At 38.3% G+C, this 18,828-nt stretch overlaps 2 long non-coding RNA genes across 4 annotated transcripts; both read left to right on the forward strand.

Moving 5' to 3' along the window:
- Nucleotides 1–8,922: 8,922 nt before the first annotated feature.
- LOC113057338 (uncharacterized) lies at nt 8,923–12,405 on the forward strand. 3 transcript variants are annotated; one of them, XR_003277805.1, is made up of 5 exons: nt 8,923–8,995; nt 9,798–10,112; nt 11,787–11,879; nt 12,058–12,169; nt 12,268–12,405. It is a non-coding gene; the product is annotated as an uncharacterized LOC113057338 (long non-coding RNA). The 3 variants fall into 3 exon arrangements; XR_003277804.1 differs by lacking the exon at nt 8,923–8,995 and having other exon boundaries at nt 9,258–10,112; XR_003277803.1 differs by lacking the exons at nt 8,923–8,995; nt 9,798–10,112 and having other exon boundaries at nt 11,803–11,879; nt 12,039–12,169.
- Nucleotides 12,406–12,494: 89 nt separating this feature from the next.
- On the forward strand, nt 12,495–14,324 carry LOC113057347 (uncharacterized). The gene is made up of 3 exons (XR_003277806.1): nt 12,495–12,685; nt 12,788–12,843; nt 13,680–14,324. It is a non-coding gene; the product is annotated as an uncharacterized LOC113057347 (long non-coding RNA).
- Nucleotides 14,325–18,828: the final 4,504 nt, after the last annotated feature.

Below are 18,828 nucleotides of genomic sequence, written 5' to 3' on the forward strand. Positions count from 1 at the left end.
TATCTCGAAGACCCCCCCCCCCCTCCCCAAGGAAGGAAATACATCTCAGCTGTAGTCACCTTCTCAGTGCAACTTTGCTTATCTGAATGGGAGAACTGAGATATATTGGACCAACCTTCCCTGCGCTTAGCCTCCCTAACATGTTGTGGTCCCTAAAAGATATCGCATAAAATATTATTGCTATAAGCTATAGGCCTATGTATTCGTAAATTATGTTTAAATATGTAGATTACTTTTACTATTTATATAATCTGCTTATACAATTTGTGTAAACTGCTTTTATTTATTTTCCATTGCAACTCTAAACAGGTCTAAAAAGTTTGTTGTTTTCATGTAGCCTTGGCAACTAGCCTGAATAATATGCAGATGAAATGAAACTTGTCAACTCACCTCAACATGCCTTTTTTCATTTAACCCACCATGGGTAATGCTTGAGCAAGACTGTCATTATGTTTTACATCTATAAGACAGGGGTACACTTTCGTGTACTTTTTTTTTTTGTGGCACTCTCCCTCTGCCATGGTGCTCCAGTTTCTAGATAGACATAGCTGATTAATTTTGTTCGGGAGAAGAGATAAAAGCCCGCCCTCACTGACAATTGATTGGTTGATTTGCAGAAACAGGCCAATCAGGATGCTCTCCGTCTGACATGCGCTTCGCACACACGCACATTAGCACACTCACACACGCAAGGTCTCTCGCTCCCTCTCCCTCTCTGCCGTGCACGCGCTACACGGTTTGAAACACAGTATCTGTTTCGCATGCATGCTTTTGCTCGCTCGGTCTAGATTCCGGGAGATTTTAACTAATTTGCGGGTCTCAGGGAGCCGGTTTCAATATGCGGGAGACTCCCGGAACTTCCGGGAGACTTGGGATGTCTGATTACCTCTTCCCAACAGGGCAAACCACCAACAATCAAGAATCTCACACACAGATAAAAAAAACATTTGGTAGTCTTGATCAGGACTGAGGTTGATTAATAGAGTTATACAAAAAAAAAAATAGAAAAAAATATTTATCTGATACATTTTTACAGCAGTTTAATTTAGTGGATGTTTTTATCCACAAACATAACGAAAGGATAGTGATTTTGCCCACACTGTATTGTTGAGGTTTTGAAAAAAAATTCAGAGCATTTTCCCAAAATATGTGTCAAAATAAGTATTTGTCACCAAAAATATTTCCATTTGCTGAAACACAGAGAAAGTTATGACTAAAATAATACTCTACTTTACCCCCTAGTGGACAAAAACATCCCCAACAACGCATAAGGGTTAATCATTACTCCTGTTCTTACCTCTGTCCTCAAAATGGTTCATATTCAATTAGTCTTTCCTGCTTATGGGAGGCCAGGGGATGATCCTGATCCCTTACTGTAATTATCAAAGTGTCAAGATTTCCTAGCTTTGCACCCATTATCAGACACTGATCTTGCTACTTTTCGCACTGTTCTTCATGGCACAGCCTGAGATTGGTGGGAAACAACACGTTTCAAAGTTACATCATGGGCGGAAGTGAGAGTCTGCCATCTGCTCCCGTCCGCACCCGCAGTGCTTAAAAACCGCATCCGACCCGTTTTCCGACAACAGCACTAATTAAAATCTGCACCCGAACCCGACCCGCTTAAAATAGAACCGACACCCGACCCGCACCCGAAACCAAATCAGTTAAGCCAATCACATTAGACAGACTTTTTTCAAATTTTATTGCCAGGTCATACAGAAGTTAGTACACGGCCTTTGGCATTAACACAAGGACAACCTCAGCCGAAGCTGTCAAAAAGCCGATACATAAAGAACACGGCTGACGTTACCACAAAACTGAGTAATGCAATTTCGTCTAGCCTACATCAGACAGTTTGGGGTTCAAACACACCCTGTACAGCACACATGGGCTTCTTAGCAGTGTTAAATTAAACAATAACAACAGTGTAGGCTATGTGATGGGCTACTTTTAAATGAAAGAAAAGTCCAGTTGTATGCAAATCCTAACAAACGCTACATACACCGGCCGGTGAATTATGCTATAACTGTACAGCCTAGGTATAGGTTACAATTAGGGCTGAGACGTGAAACTGTCCCATTTATGAATGCAAGATCTAATGGGGGCAATTTTGGCCTACCTTTTCCTGTACGAGGGGATTAGATCCTATTTCTGGTGTGGTCTTTTAAATTGCTGTATAAAAAAAGCACATCGTTTTAGCTGACTCCTCCACTCTTGGATAACGTACCCAGCACAAGAGAAGTCTCGCTCACTTGCAGCGCTACTCACAATCTGTGCAATATTAGGGAAACGGTGAGCATGGTCTTGCCACCATGACAAAATGGTCATCTTTTGGCGTTTTGTGATTGATGTAAGCAGCCACTTCGTCCTGATACTGTGGAGCCTCATCACTGGAATCTTTTACATCTGACTGATAACTAATGACTCATGCAGCCGTTTGCGTGGTTATGATTTATTTTATTTTTTTAAGTGGAACGTAGGACTATTTTTACGTTTGCACGTGACAGTTTTGAACCCGTGTTTCCTCTGTGTCCGACCCGACCCGCACCCGTATACGACACAGTTGGTTATTTTTCATAGCCTGACTACGTCAGACTTCCTACTTCCGCTCAATTTCATTTCGCTTCTGTACTCAGTCTGATACAGCGTCAGAGCTTTCTGTTTGCCACCGGTCTGGAAACAGCCGGGCCAATCAACGAACAGAGGGCGGGATGAGAGCCGTGACGTAGATGCTAAGCGCCGAGTTTTACATTGTAGGTTAGAGAAATCGAAAACCGAAACGACCGCGGAAATGGGAAACAAGACACGGGATGCAATTCGCTGTTATGGAGAACATTCAACTCTTTTTCAAACTGCAAAAGTCGTTTACAGCCATGTTCACTCCGGTATTTCACTCGCATCATCATGTGTTTACAACAGGTTTACAGTGGAAGTTCAATCATAGATTTGAGTTTGATGCATGATGTCTGTGCTTCGATGCAGCTGTACAGGCGCATAACATACGTCATAACTAAACGTATCTGATTGGCTTACGGGTAACCAATGATTTTAAACTTCAGACAAGCGCCCCCTAGCGAGAGAGAAAACACTTCTCTATTATGCTATTCCAGACTCTGTCTATGAAGCAAAGTGAAGTAGCAGTCTGGTATTACCAGGCTATATTTTTCACCCGTTTCAGCCAAATTTGCGGGTCACCTGTTGGGTACCCGAACTCGTGCAGGACTCTAAATTCCATATGCTTCAATCTGTCTCCTGACCCTATACCGGCCAAGATGTGTCTGAAGAAGAGGAATTCAGGGAATTAATGATCCTTGCAATAAAAGGATCTCTGATTTGGGAAGGTATAAGCTTTACCTTTTTTATTAATTTTTTTATAGCAAAAAATAAACAAACTTGAAAAGGAGAGGTTTATGTTTTAGTTCATTTAATGTAAGTGAACCATAACATGCAGCCACGAGTTCTATTTTGGGATGAACTCGTCCTTTCCTATGATTGATCAAATGTCTATACAGGGGCGCTTCCAGGACTCAAAATGTTAGCTTAAGGTGCTCTTTGGATGGCATAATCATAATAAAGAACAAATAGGAAACTCCAAGGCACTCTCTTTAAGAAAAATTAAAAAGCCTTTATTTTATGGCTTAGTCATCATATACCTTTAAAAACTCTGCGCGTTTCGGCATACAAGCCATGGTCAGTCAACAGTTTCCAAAACAAAAGTCCTTCTTATAAGTCTTCACACAACCAATCAAAAAACTCCATTTGGCAGACGTAGGTTCAAAGTTGAAGGATATAAAAGACCACTAGATGTCCTCCTTAGTACTTAATAGAACAGGATTTTTGTGGCTACACACCAAGGTATCATACAATACATGCATCACCAAAGTACAGGAAATATAAATAAAAAAGAAAATAACATTTCTAGAATTGTAGTTTTAGAGAAAAACACTGAGATCAAGTTGTTCATTCAGGCCTGGATATCTAGTTGCCTGCAGTTTATCAATCCAGAAACTTTCTCTCTGGTTTAGTAGTTTTTGCCTGTCTCCTTTCCTTAGTGACAATGGGATATGATCAATTCCACAGATCTGTACGGTCGATAGATCACTATTGTGGTGTTCCACCTAATGTCTCGCCATAGGATAGTTCATGTTGCCCGTGCGAATCGCATATTTATGTTCAGCCAATCTGTCCTGCCTATATAAAACACCTTACACTCAGGACATTCCAGTCTATATATAACAAATATCGTTTTACAGCTTATAAAGTGGTTAATGGTAGACTGTTTTTGGGAAATAGTATCAACAAAGGTTTTAGACTGCAAAACATTTGTACAACGATTGCAGTGTTGACATTTATAAGCCCCTTTGGGTTTGGGTTTAGTTAGCCAACCACGTATATTGACCTTCTGAAAAAAAATTGCACAAATTGAATGCAGATGCATAATTGTAAATACGTTAATTTTATGCAAATCAAATAGTTTAAAATGAAAATAGCCTACATTTTGATGCAACCTATTTCATGTGTCGTTTGACGGTAACCAGAAACACTTGCAGAATCTCTGCTATCGAAAGGAAGAGAAAAAAAACATGACTTCAAAAAAAAAGTTGCACCTCGATCACCACTACAGGTAAGTGGAGCCTGATAACTGGAACTGGCTGCAACCATAATAACTGATAAATAATTGTAACCCTATCAAGTTTTATCAGTCACAAAGATTGGTTTATGTAGAAACACAATATTAAGGTAATAAAATGATTAATGCTCTTGTCAGAACAGCTAATGTAATAATCATGTCTGTCCACTATGGATCAGTGATCATTGCTACAGGTTTTACTACAAAAAAAAATCAAGGCAATTTAAAACTTATGGCTACTTAGCTCACACTCTTATGAAAAATGGTTTTAAACAGTAACAGGAAAGAGTTTCACATAAAAACAACAACGTGTCAGTTAGGTACTTTAATTTTTTTATGACATGGATTTGTACCAAAAATGACAGTGCCCTTACAACAGATATTAACAAATGACAAGTGGCATTGAACATAAATAAATACTTAAAGAAGTAAAACAAAATAGAAACTGGAAATAGTGAAATGAAGACCAAATTTCAGTCAAAATACTGTATTTTCATAATCCTCTATGATGCCTGTAACTCCATCATTATGTGTATTTTGGTGTGATTGAGTGGCCGTTTCTCTCGATATGATGAGTTTTTTTATATATACCATAATTCCTCAAATAAAAACCGGTAGTCAAATAAACGCCGGGCTTCTTACAGTGGCCGGGGGCGTGGTCAACACGTTAGTATTGCACTTTAGGTGCTATCAATCTGGCTCGTTTGTCGTTTATTCGCGGCCATTTTACATGTCCACAGTTATGTAGAATTGGTAACGTTACAGATTAAGTAGATATTTGTGAATGTATATGTAACTGTGCCCTTTATTTATTGAATTATTAACTTATATTTGTTGGTGGTGTCATTTATTTAGAACTGTTCTGTGCCAACCATGTATGTTGTAACTTAGTAGCCTTAACGTTAGCTTTGGCAAATTAATTGAAATATTTAATTGAAGTATTGGACAGTTTGGGCCGTCATCGTAACGTTATCGTTACTTCTAATTAAATTTAAGGTGTCGGTACAACTGTGTTTTTTATATATTGACCAATCCTGAATCGGTCATTCAGGTGAGGCTGTGGTTTACAGCAGTTAACGTTAGCTTAGCGCAGTTTTAAACAAAGCGTGTATATCAGTAGGATGATTGGTGTGCAATTAGATGAGGCAATTTTGTTGTTATGTTCACGTGCATTGTGTGTGAATTCAAATTTGTTTCATTGTCTGAATATCTGAAGCACTGCAGAACCCACAGACATGTTCACCATGTATTTTTCTCGTGTGGCCATAAAGACTGGAAGAAAATTTTCCTAATTTTACTGCTTTGCTGTTCATATGTCACGAACACATCCAGACAGGAGGGCCACACAAACTTGGAACCGGAATGTGTCTGTTCAATTAAAGTGTTCAATGAGTTTGTGCAGTGCAGAATATGCAGATGTTAAAGGGTTCGTGTTTCACTTGAGTAGTCACATACAAGAGGGGCTGACTGTAACTTGTCCTTATGATGGATGTGGTTGGTTGTGGTCCATAAACAAAGCCTTCTCCTGTCAAAGAGGGAACTGCTCCATCTTTCAAGAATAATCTTTGTGCGAATCCGGCATTAAACTGATTGAGATTGAGAAAGTTGTCCTCAGCAAGCTGTCCTCAGCAAAATGAGCTGCACATAGTTTTACATGTGCATTATAATTTTCGGGAACCGAGTTAAACATAAATTGTAACCATTAATCTTAAAGTACAGCGTTCCTGGGAAGCCCAAACAAAGGTGATTGGACTCAGAGATGAAAAAAACAGCGTTTCAACAACATGGCGACAAACACAAACAGCTCTTCCTTCTTCTCCATCGGAGCGCAACAAGGCCACGCCCCCCTTTTTGTGAATTCATGTGGGCGGTGGTTAGTCAAAAAAAACTGTTTTAATGACGTTATTACTGCAGGAACTAGAGGGCTGTAGTCCAAACGGGTTGTTTTTTGTAGGCGAATTCTGTTAAATCCAATAACTCGCTTGGCATTGAACTTTGAGCTTTAGCATTTTACAGATATTATTCATACTCTAACAACAACATTACACACTAACTAAAGTTTAAAACATGGAATCACGAAGAAGGGGACCTTTAAAGAGTGCAGTGCAACTCAGCAGAGCTTCAACCATCTTCATGTTGAAGATGGTACACTCTGTGATTTCACTGATGGGCATGCCATTAGATCTAATGCCATGTTTGTTTCTGACCCAGACTCATTAAAGGTGATGCTTTTTCAAGACTCTTTTGAGGTGGCTAATCCTCTGGGATCTGCCAAGCAAAAGCACAAAGTTTAAGCTGTCTACTTCACTCTGGGACTACACAACCGATCAACTGTTGATCAAATACAGCTGGCACTACTCTGCATAGAGAAAGACTGTAAATATTTTGGAGTGGACAGAATTTTCTGTAAGCTTGTGTCAGCTGGAGGTAAAGGGCACTATGCGCAAAGAAATCACTGTAAAAACTGTTATGGAAGAGTGGCCTTTCCTTTTTGAAGCCTTTAACCTGTTTGATCACACATGTACACTCCTTGGCTTTCCAATGCAAATAAAGCTGCTTGAGGAATTAACAAAAAAATGAAATACCATCAAAGACTTCCAGTACAGCTGATCTCTGGTATTGCCAAGTATTTTAAGGAAACCCCTGATCTCCTTTACTGCCAAAACGAGGTGGGTTTACACTTTCATTTATTTATGATTGCTTGTATGTTTAAACCACAGATCTGTGCTTATCTTTCCCCTCTATTCATTTCTTTACCAGCTCCCTCCCCATTATTTTTTTGATTGGTCTGACTGAGTCTGCTGGACACAACAATCAAGGTGATGAGAAAAAAAGTTGCCCCATGTATCATCACCTTCGGTGGTTTTTCTAGGCTCTGTAATGGAAATTGAGCTTGTTACTTTTAGGCATATTGTAATTAGTGTAACAAATAGAAATGCCAAGTTCACCCAGAAATGAAAATTTGCTGATTTACTGTTGATTTACTGACCCTAGGGACATCTGAGATGTAGGTGGCTTTTTTTTTTCAGTGGAACAGTGAAGAAGATTTTTAGATTAAATTGTGGTTCCTGCTGGTTCAGATAATGCAAGTCGATAGGTGCCGTCACTTTGAGAGTCGTTTATTTTCCACGTCCACTTTTTTTCCACACTTGCCAGTTTTTCGCTGTCAGAATAGCGGTGCTAACTAGACTAACTGGTGCAAGAGCAAGCGTTTTCAATTAATTATTGTGGAAGCTGGACAAATTGAAAAGATCAAATTCCATGTGGATTTTTCTCTTCTTACTGTCATGACAAACACATCACAGAGTCACATGTGAGCAGAAAATTCGGATTTGAACCAGAATTATGTGCAATTTACTTTGAACGTAGCCTGAAACTACAAGTAAACTTAAAACCAATATTCCCAGGATTAAATGTTTAAAATAGTGCAAGCGACTACAGTGGCACAACCATAAGTTTATCAAGCGACGAGAATACTTTTTGTTTACAAAAAAAAAAAAAAAAAATAACCACTTTATTTTAGGGGCTTTATTTTTAAATTTAGGGGCTTTAGTTGTCCTGGTCTCCGCTGTCTTTCAGGGATCTAGGTGCCGATCCACCATCTGGTCTGGATACGTACTGGGATCCAGATCAGAGGGTCTCCAGAAAATCAGTAGGCCTAATAAACCATCTTGTTTAAGAATGTAGCCTCTGTTAGTAATAAATAAATAACTATTTAACAAATTTTAACGATATGGATTATACATTTAATGCCTCTGTTAGTTACTTAGTGGAGAAGAGGAGTATTCTCAGCCGAAGCTGCTCACACTTCACTTGAGCAAAAAAGAAGAGAAAAGAACATGTTTTTTGAAAACCAGATAAAATTTTACAGTTAAATTTGTATTTCAATTAAAGAATTAAATAATTTACTTGTTAAGAGTGTGTTGACAGTCTGTAGTTGGATCACTGAACTCCAGAAATTATTAAATAATATGCATATTTTGTACTGCACTTGCAAGAAAACCCTTGTATTTTTCTGCCTGAATCCAGTTGATCTTTTATTTGGGTGAAAAACTATAAATTCTGAAAACGTTTTAGTAATGCATCTCATTACAAGAGATATTTACATTTGTGCAGTGAAAATGTTGAACAGTTTGAGAATGGAACCTGCAACAGAAACGAAATAAAAAGAAAGCCTTGCCACCCCTGTTGCCACCCCAGTTGGCAGCAACGAGTTAAAAGTTATGGCCAATTAGAAAATTTATGAGCGCGAATCTCCAATGTCCAACTGCAGCAGCACGAGAGTATGCCAGAGCGGCACGAGACTGATTAGTTTGGAAAAGTTTCTGAGCGCGCGAAGCGAGGGAACACAGGAGGAAAGAGGTAAAAATTGATTTTCTATCTTTAAAGAAATTAAGCTATAATGAAAGCACAGTGCTAGCATAGTTGTAATGTTGACTTTGAGATGATACATATCAGATTGAAGAAAGTTATTTCGCTAACTAACGTTACAGTGGTGTAGTCTACTACGTTATTCCATACGTTTTGTGTCTGAACTTTCACGCTTTCATTCATATATTCACCCGTCTGTGTTTGAAAAGCGACAAGGATTGAATAGCGCAATCCCTGCTAACACACGACGTAACAGTTACGTAACGTACTGGTAATTTTTGGTAATTCCATGATTTACCAATTGACAACGTAACTACGACGTCGCATTCCCGTAATTTTATTACCATCACATTACCAACTCACAACGTCGTCAGTACGTCCTTCCAACGTGACCAGATAACCAAGAACGTCCCAGATAGGTCCTCTATTGGTAATATATTGGTAACTTCATGACTTACTGGCAACGTAACTACAACGTCGTATGCACGTAATATCATTACCATATTTTTTGTACGTTCTTTATATGCTCTCTGAGTATAGAGCTATTTAAAAAGTGTGATTTAAACGTCAGACACAAGATTAAACGTTCCTTAAAGATAAAATGTTTATTTTCAACAAGTCAGAATATGGACATGCTTTTAAGCTTTTAATGACGTGACATACAGGCGCGCGCTTCCACAACTGACGCACCGCGCGCACAGTATTGACAAGAAAAGAGTTGTGAAACTTTTTATCTCGTATGGAGTTATAACGTGAAATAATGACACAGACTGGCTCATCATCTCATCTGCAGCAGAGACTGTTGTATCAGAAGGACAGCGCGTTTGTTTGAGGCACTTTTCACTTCAACTGTGTCTGACAGGAGAATTGAGCTTTCTGAGGTGAGTCTTACAATTTATAATAAATAAGTGGGTTGATAAAATGTATAAAACAAAGTAAAAACAAAAGTCTAACGTCGCTAAAACCTTTTTTTATTATTTTATTGTTTTTATTGGCCTTCTAGCCGTTGAGTTACCATGGCAACCGCGTACACATCAGCTGCTGGAGAGGAGAGGAGAGGTCTCGTCTGACATTTTCTCTGTTTCTCGTCAGTTATACCAAAGAAAAGGTCAACAACTGCGACAGATTTAGTAACACGTTAATATTATCCACAGTCTACTTTAAGTACTTTTTATTAATATTTATACCTCTGTGATTATGGTATTTTTCTTGAAATGTCTGCTATCAAGTATTACGCTAGCATAGAAACATAATTAACGTTATAGCATATAGAGCTCGGGCGTAGACGTCATGGAATGGTGCATTGTGGGTAACGGCGGCCATTTTAGAGGCATCGCAAAGCAGGTTTGTAATAAGATAATAGCCAGTATCCAGAAAAAGTTATAGAACGTGACAAAAAAAGTTGCCTATACCTATACGGACAAACTTAATAATGAAGCCAAACAACGCTACTTAAAAAAAAAAAAGAGGTTGTAGGCGGAATCGATCCCTATGAACACATGAAAGTTTACCAAGCCTCAGTTTCCCTGATAATTTATCCTACCGGGTCTGTGGAGTGAGCGCTTACACCTCCGATCAATTTAAAAATGTCACTTTCACTTTTTAAAAAGTCACTGGAGGCTCACCTGCAGATCATAAATGGATCTGCAAATTAAACGTGGAGAAAACAATCTTTTTCACTAAGGAAATGTTAACATTAACCAAGCATCAGTGGTGACACACACACACACACACACACACTTATCAGATTCTGCGAGCTATGAAGCTTGTCTATGCGGGTTTGTTACACTTCAGGAGTAATTACTCACCTATCATACTTGCAAAAATCCACTGTTTTCCTCCGGTAGTTCTGTAATACGGTATAATATTGACGAACATTCACCTCAGACACAACCCACCATTCACCAAAACAAGACGCTTAACTTCCTATTTTGAAGTTCGTTCCAGTTTTTTATTTTTTTTTAAACAAGTTGTTCAAATTTGTTAAATACAGTCAGCACAAAAATATCAAAAAGCAAATTAAGTTCAGGATTGGGTCAAAAGAAAATGTTTAAACAAAAAATACAGACACTAAACTGACTCCCTTACTGGCCAAAAACTAGAGAAAACGTAATGTGTTTGTGTCTGAGTGTGAGAGAGAGAGAGAGAGAGAGACCATACACAACATGTCTCACCATAACTATGTATTATAATATTATCGAAGGTGATGGTTTCCCTCCGTACAGTGGCGACCCAAGCCATCTGACGCCTCTTGGTGATTTCAGACACCTTGTGTTTTTTTTCCAAGTAGGAAAATGTTGAAAACTAATATGATTCACGAGGCGTTTGCCCTGTCGATCATGAAACCGATTACAGCAGTTCACAATACAGCAATACTGAACCATTTTCCAAAAAATAATCAAAATTAATGACCAAATGACCAACGTTACCTAATGCCTACTACACAGTACATCTACTTCTGTACCGCGATTCCCACAATGCATTGCGACGTGACGCAACGATCCCGACCTCTATTAGATTTGAGCTCTTATTAATGAAAGTCTGGGCTTTTAATTACATCTTATGCGTAAAGGATCGGTTTTGATTGCTTTGTAAATGTTTTTGATGGTAATTTGTCAATAGACAAATGAAGTAAAGTTAAGCTAATTAATTTAACCTAAAAGTCTGCACTGTAGAGTCTATCAGTGACGTCACTTACGGTCTAAAATGGGCTGAAACTATTTCAAACCACTGTTTCAAGCTTGTTCTGATTTATCATTGTAAACAAATATTGATAAAACAGTGATTTCAGGAGTGTCTTCAAAACCCTCTAAAACAGAGGGGAAGTTCCAAGAAAGTGTCTAATGGGAGCTGCTGACAGAGATAGAAAACACAGGTGATCCGAGAAAGCTTATTAAATAACTTAATATTTATTTTTTACAATATATCATCATGCATCTCTAAAATCTAAACATGTGAATTCCGGTATCTTAAGATATTTTTGTATGTTTTCCATATTACTGTTTTTCTTTTCTGCATTTCCCCTATTCTCTAGTTTGTTTATTTCTAATAAGGAGCTGGAGGCCGTGAAGAAACAGATCCATGATATCGTGGAGAAGCAGGCCCAGCTGAGCGTGTGGAGAGCTGTGCTGGAAATATTCATGGGTTGATGCTCATAAGTCCAGGGTAAGTATACAGCTAACCCTCCTACCACCTCTACTCTGTGTGGTTCCCGGTGTATCCATGATGCGATCTTCCCAGATGTCCTTCACCCTATTTCACAGTGTAAGACATGAACCAGGCCCTGGGCGACGACCTCTCTCCATCCGCCGCCTCCGGTCTTCAGGATCTCCACCAGAACCCGATTCGCTCCACTTCGTGAGACAGAACACAACATTGTGATCATCGGAGACTCCATCGTCTGGCACGTTCGTGCTATGTTAGCTGAAGGTAAAGTCCACACTCACTGTTTCCCTGGTGCTTATGTTCTTCATATTTCTACACAGATTTCCATGATCCTGAAGGGTGAGGGGAGCCTCGGAGTGGACATGCTTCACGCCGGCGTTAACGACACAATGCTGCGGCAGACAGAGACGCTGAAGAGGGACTTCAGGAGCCTGATCGAGATGGTGCGCAGCACATCACCTGCATGATGATCATCGTGTCAGGACCACTTCCCACGTATAGATGAGGACATGAAAGGTTCAGCAGACTTTTTGCTTTAAATGAATGGTTATTGTCATGGTGTAAAGAACAGAAACTGCTTTTTGTTAATAATTGGAATCTTTTCTGGGAGCGTCCTAGGCTTTTTAGATCTCCTGTTGGACAACATCTCCAGGACACTTCGCTCCATGTGACTAGTAAGCCAATTCTCAAATAACTGCTATGATGACTTTTGTTCTACACGCTCAAATAGAAGTACTTGTGCTGTCCAATCAATAAAGATTGTGTTTGTTCCAGTGTTAATTTTGATAGGCATTTTTGATTTAGCATTAGTCTAAACTCCACCAAACTACTGTTATAAGCATGAGCCCCGTCAGACTGGAGGTGTTGCAACAATATATAGTGATATTCTCAATGTTACCCAGAAAACAGGATACAGGTTTAACTCATTTGAAATACTTCAGTTTAATGTTAGACTGTCAGACATGCAAAAGAAATCGAATGTATCTCTTGCTCTGGCTACTAGGGGTGTGACGAGACACTTATCCCACAAGACGAGACGAGACACGAGACTGGGTTCATGAGAGCGAGACGAGATTTTTTTTTTTTTTTTAAAGAAATCCTCAATGATAAAATAAATATTTCATTTTTCTCTACTCCTTTTTCGTAGAACATGCATTTTCACATCAATTTATTAAAAGTAAAAAAAAAAAAACATGTTTAGGGCCCTATGAAATGTTTATTTTTTCCCCAGCATATTATTTTTTATTATTATTGTTAACAAATTCTGTATTTTAGCATGTCTAACTATTTGAATGCATAACACAACTTAATTTATTCATTTTATTTTTTCTTAAAGGTAGCCTTACTGATATAGATATCATACCTCAAAGTGTTGTTACTGACCACTTCCTTGTATCGTGCATGCTGCATATTACTGATATTAACTATATTTCCAAAATGAGCATTATGAATGTAAGAGCCTTACATTACATTTATAACAATCATTGTTAATGTTTGAACTGTATTTCAGGGCAGTTTGTGAAGACAGATAATCAAGAGAAGTCAGTTCCAGATCCACCTTCCACACCAGACCTCTCTCTCACGAGGATTGCTGTCTACTAGCATATTGTGTTCTCTTCAGACTTCGGGGAATGCAGATATTACTCGGGGACACGAATACATGAATATTGCAAGAATAGAGAAAGTAAGATATATTATATATATATTTAGATATATTTTTGTGGCAGTGTGAACTGGCCATAATGCTGTATGATAGGTGTGAGATTCATTAAACTTGATTTGCTATAATACATCTGTTCATAAGCTATTGCATATTATTTTCAATGAATTATTTGTAGTGGTTTGGTTAAGGGTGTGATTAGCTGATGTATTATTGTGGGAGCTTGTGATTAGTTGATAAATGTGTTTATTGTTAATGATAATATTTAAATGCAATGTGCTGAGTGCTTACTAAGACTTGCATGTTTGTGCATAATGTTTTGACCCCGGATGCTTACAGAAGGGTATAGATATTTAAATATATGGAAATGTATTTATTATTAATATATCTCAATCTATGTGCTTCTGTTTGGGCTGAATGCTTTCATTCATATGTCGCTGTATATCCTGTTTTTATTAATAATCTGGGTGTATTACTGTTCATATTTGTTTGTTAATAAATTAACTGAATTCATTTTGAGTATTCATCATTCACAGCTACTGAAACAGCCTTTAAATTAGTTTGGGCATATGAGGACATAAATTAGGTTCAAGTGCTGCATGTCCGCCCATAGAATAATTATAAAAAAATGACCAACTGATTACCAGCACACGACCACCGATCCGCGACGTTGCCACGACGTCGCAGTTACTTACTGGCAACGTCACAAAGTTACGTTGTGGCGACGTATACGCACCTTTCACTTTTCCGGTTGCCACGCCACGACGAAACTTTGGTCACCAGATTACGTCGCAGTTACGTAACAGTTACGTAATGTTGTTAGCAGGGATTCAGTCACAAAATAGAAGTTGCTTCATAAAGCAGAACGTCACGGAATTTTGCCATTTTTGAATGAAAATAAATCAAAAGTAGCGTTGTACATTTAATCAAATCTCGATATGGACTAGTGTCTGTGAATATTATAGGTGTTGTTTTATACACGCATCTGGGAATGAGCGCTCAATGTGTTCTCTACTACACACACACACACACACACTGAAGCACGTGTGGTGTTTTCAGCTTTTCGTTATACTGACACATGATGTAGGCTACACATGTGCACGCAAGGATGCTATGAGAGGATTTCACCATTTGATTAGATAAAACTATCGTCATTCATTCGTATCACAGACAGAAACTGCAATGTCTTTACGACAACCTGTCAGAATAAAATCTCGGTATAACTTGAAGAAATGTAAACAGAAATATAGTACTAATGCACAGTAGAATATGCTATACTTGAAGTAGGCCTAATAGCTACTAATAATAATAGTTTGTTTAAAAACACAGAAACTCTGTCTACAACCCACCAAAATAAAAGATTGGTCTAACTCAAAGAAATTATGTAAGATATCGCACAGTAAAATATCCTTTAAAAAGATCTACTAAAACGTTATTTTAAGGGAATATCACAGAGGTTTTCATAGATGTTTTAATTTAAACTTGCCGAAACAATAACACCATTTTTAAAAACAATTTTTAAAAGTAAATTTGTGTTTGTGCTTATAATGTTTATTATTATTGTCAGCTGATAAAATCTATGCTTCAGGGACCATATTCCATATTACATCTAAGGCTAAATGTAGCTCTTGACTGGTTGAGTAAGATGGTGATTAACACTAAACAGTAGAAAATCAGTTGAGTCTCCCCAGCTGTAAATATAATTGGCTGTTAAAGTGTTGTTGTGTTTCTTATAATAAATTGACATGTTGATTACACTTAATCTTTCATAATGCTCTCAATTACATGTCGATGCATACTGTATGCATTTGTGAGTGTGGAGGTGCTTATGGGGTAATGGTCAAGGACAGGTAAGAATGAGGTGGGGGGAGGGTCACAGTATACACACTACAAAAAAGACTACACAACTGTATAGCCTAATAATGTTAGTTAGTTAGGTCTGACGTTTGTTCTATATAAAGGTTAATATTGCGTATACATATACTATTTACCATGAAACTGTGATAACTGTGACTAAATTCAGTATATATACGTCTGCCATATGTTGCCACCCCACAAAAATTCCTGCCCCCTTCTTGCCACCCCATCAATATTTTTCTAGATCCACCCCTGTTCTCAAACCTTTTATACCAAGTACCACTTCAGAAAATATTTGTCTCTCTAAGTACCACCATAATGACCAACATTAAATTTCAGCAGCATAGTAGGCTTTAATTAAATATTTAATTCATTTAAACTGTACAACACGAACCGAGTATGTCATCTTTGAGACATATTATTCTAATATATACTATATCAAAAAATAACGCACCTATTGCATGGAATTCACATAAAAAAGTGAAAAATCTCTAAAAGACCGACATTAACAAATAACCAGCAACACATAACATCAGATGAGCATCTAACTTTAGCATCTGTGATAAAGCAATACAAACATACACACATGTGCATTTATCTTCTGCAGGTTACATGACCTTTACCCATTTATAAACTCTGGTAACGTTTTACTTTACTAATTCTGAAAGGTAATAAAGATAGGAATATTCTTACCTTTTTTTTCCCTTATTTTCATTCACATTTAGCAGATGCATTTATCCAAAGCAATTTACAATGCATTCAGGCTAAAACATATTTTTTTTACCTAACATGTGTTCCCTGGGAATCGAACCCACAGTCTTTTGCGCTGCTAACGCAATGCTCTAACACTGACCAAAGGAACACACCGTATGTTTACAGGACCTCACAGAACACATGAGCCGATGTTAACATTCCAGTTTTTGTTCTCCATTGACGCCACAACTCAAATTTAATCAAAATAAATATTGAACAGGCAAATATAAAATAATTCGGGACCAGCCGAGAAGTTTTAATGAGAAGCATTTAAATGGGTCTATTGGGTGAAAACCTTTCAAACGTAGGCCTACAGGCTGTGGGAATCAGTGGGCGTGACTCATTATAATATTAGCAAAACGCCGTAAATGATCAGAGCTTTGTGCAATCAAAACGGCGTTTTTTACGCAGACTGAGGATAACTTCACAACGACTAATACACAATCTCTCTCCTCCTTCTCTCCACTCTCTATCTATATCTATCTATAAATCCAGCACTTCTAGAAGACTACAGACCGTTATCACTTCTTCCATTCACGGTGTTAGAAACGGCGCTTTTTTAAAAATAATTTTTTGGTTTACGTGCATTTTTCATTTTCCGTTTTGTATGTAAACACGATTAACCTATATGAACCTTTGGGCTCGCCATATTTGGTTGACCTGTTTACACATTCAAAACGTGCATTTTGCCTGATTCAAAACGCATGTTTTCGAAGCTCATTTCTACTATGATGATGTTTTTGGGTGACTCCAAAGTGCGCGTCAAGATGCATGTTTTACACCAAATAACACGTCAAGGATGCGCATTTTCTGTAATCCCAAAGTGCAGGCTAAGATCACACGTTTTTATGGCAAATCACACGTCGAGGGCATGCGTTTTGATTTCAACTTGCACACTTTTGACATGATGAAACACGTCAAACACGGAAACACTTAAAACACCGTCAATTGCTGCATTTAAGCGTCTATAAACGCCGTCCGTTGCGCTGCTCTTCAGCACCCAAAATACTCAGTTCTGCGTTTGTTATTAAATTAATTGTAGTAATTTGTGCATTAGTAGTGAAAGTCGATTGATGTTGGATTATTATGGGATATAGTGTATAATGGAGTTGGAATCAAGTGAACCATCTCACAACTTTGTATACATGGATGAGGCTGGCTTCAACCTGACCAAATGCAGAAGGCGGAATATTATCGGTCACAGAGCTACTGTGGATTTGCCAGGCCAAAGGGGAGGAAATATCACCATGTGTGCTGCTATTTCGGAGCATGGCGTCTTAATAACCCATATCCCCCTTATAGGACCATACAACACCCAGCATCTACTCAACTTTTTAGAGACTGTTTAGGGTCTGTTTTGAGAGGACTTGCCAAAGTATGTGGTCCTTTGTGATAATGTGAGTTTCCATCGATCATAAGGCAATGGTTTGTGACCCACCCAAGGATGCTCATAGATTTCCTCCCACCTTATTCACCATTCCTTTACCCAATTGAGGAGTTCTTTTCAGCATGGAGGTGGAAGGTGTACGGTCGTCAGCCACACACACAGATGACCCTGCTGGCTGCAATGGATGCAGCATGTGAGGACATCACAGTAGATGCCTGCAGAGGATGGATAAGGCATTCCAAAAGATTCTTTCCACGTTGCATTGGAAGGGAAAATATCTGGTGTGATGTGGATGGAATATGTGGGCCGACAGACAGGAACGTCTGGATATGTAGAGACAGCACTAGAACAGTGCTGCAGGCAAAGTTGTGCTTTAGGGGTGTTTACGGTTTCTTTCTAATTTAGTTTTTCTTTTCCTTTGTTCCCCTTGTCTTTTTCTTATTGCAGGGTTCCTACAGGTTTCTTCAAGTTAAATTCAAGTCTTTTTAAGACCTTTTTAAGTCCATTTATATAAAAAATTAATACCTACCAGCAAAGAAAAACAAAATCCTTGAAATTGTTTTCGTTTATTTTTCAAATGTGGAATGGGTAAAAGATAAGCCAAGCAGATGTGAAAAATAAAAACATTTCAGTAGGCCACAAGACAGTTTGCCGAACAATGTTAAGTTGTTTTTTAATATTAGCTAGCTACTTATTCCATGCTGGGAATATGGGGAACTGAGAGACCCCTGAACAATAAACATCGAAAATTAGAACTCAACAATACATTAAATTAAGAAACACAGTCAACTCCTTAGCTCTTCACTCAGGGCAGCAATCTCTTTATCAAGGACAGCCAGTTCCGTCAACTTCTCCTTTATCGTGACCGCAAGTAAACATTTTAGCGATTTCGGAATCAGGGAACATGCATTTGAAAAGCTCTGAGATACCCTCATTTCCATTGTAGGACTGATGTTTAGCGATTGTGTTAAGAGTCCACAACACCTTGGCTTTCATTGTTGG

Source organism: Carassius auratus, chromosome 4, assembly GCF_003368295.1.
Source record: "Carassius auratus strain Wakin chromosome 4, ASM336829v1, whole genome shotgun sequence".
NCBI classification, from domain to species: Eukaryota; Metazoa; Chordata; class Actinopteri; order Cypriniformes; family Cyprinidae; genus Carassius; species Carassius auratus.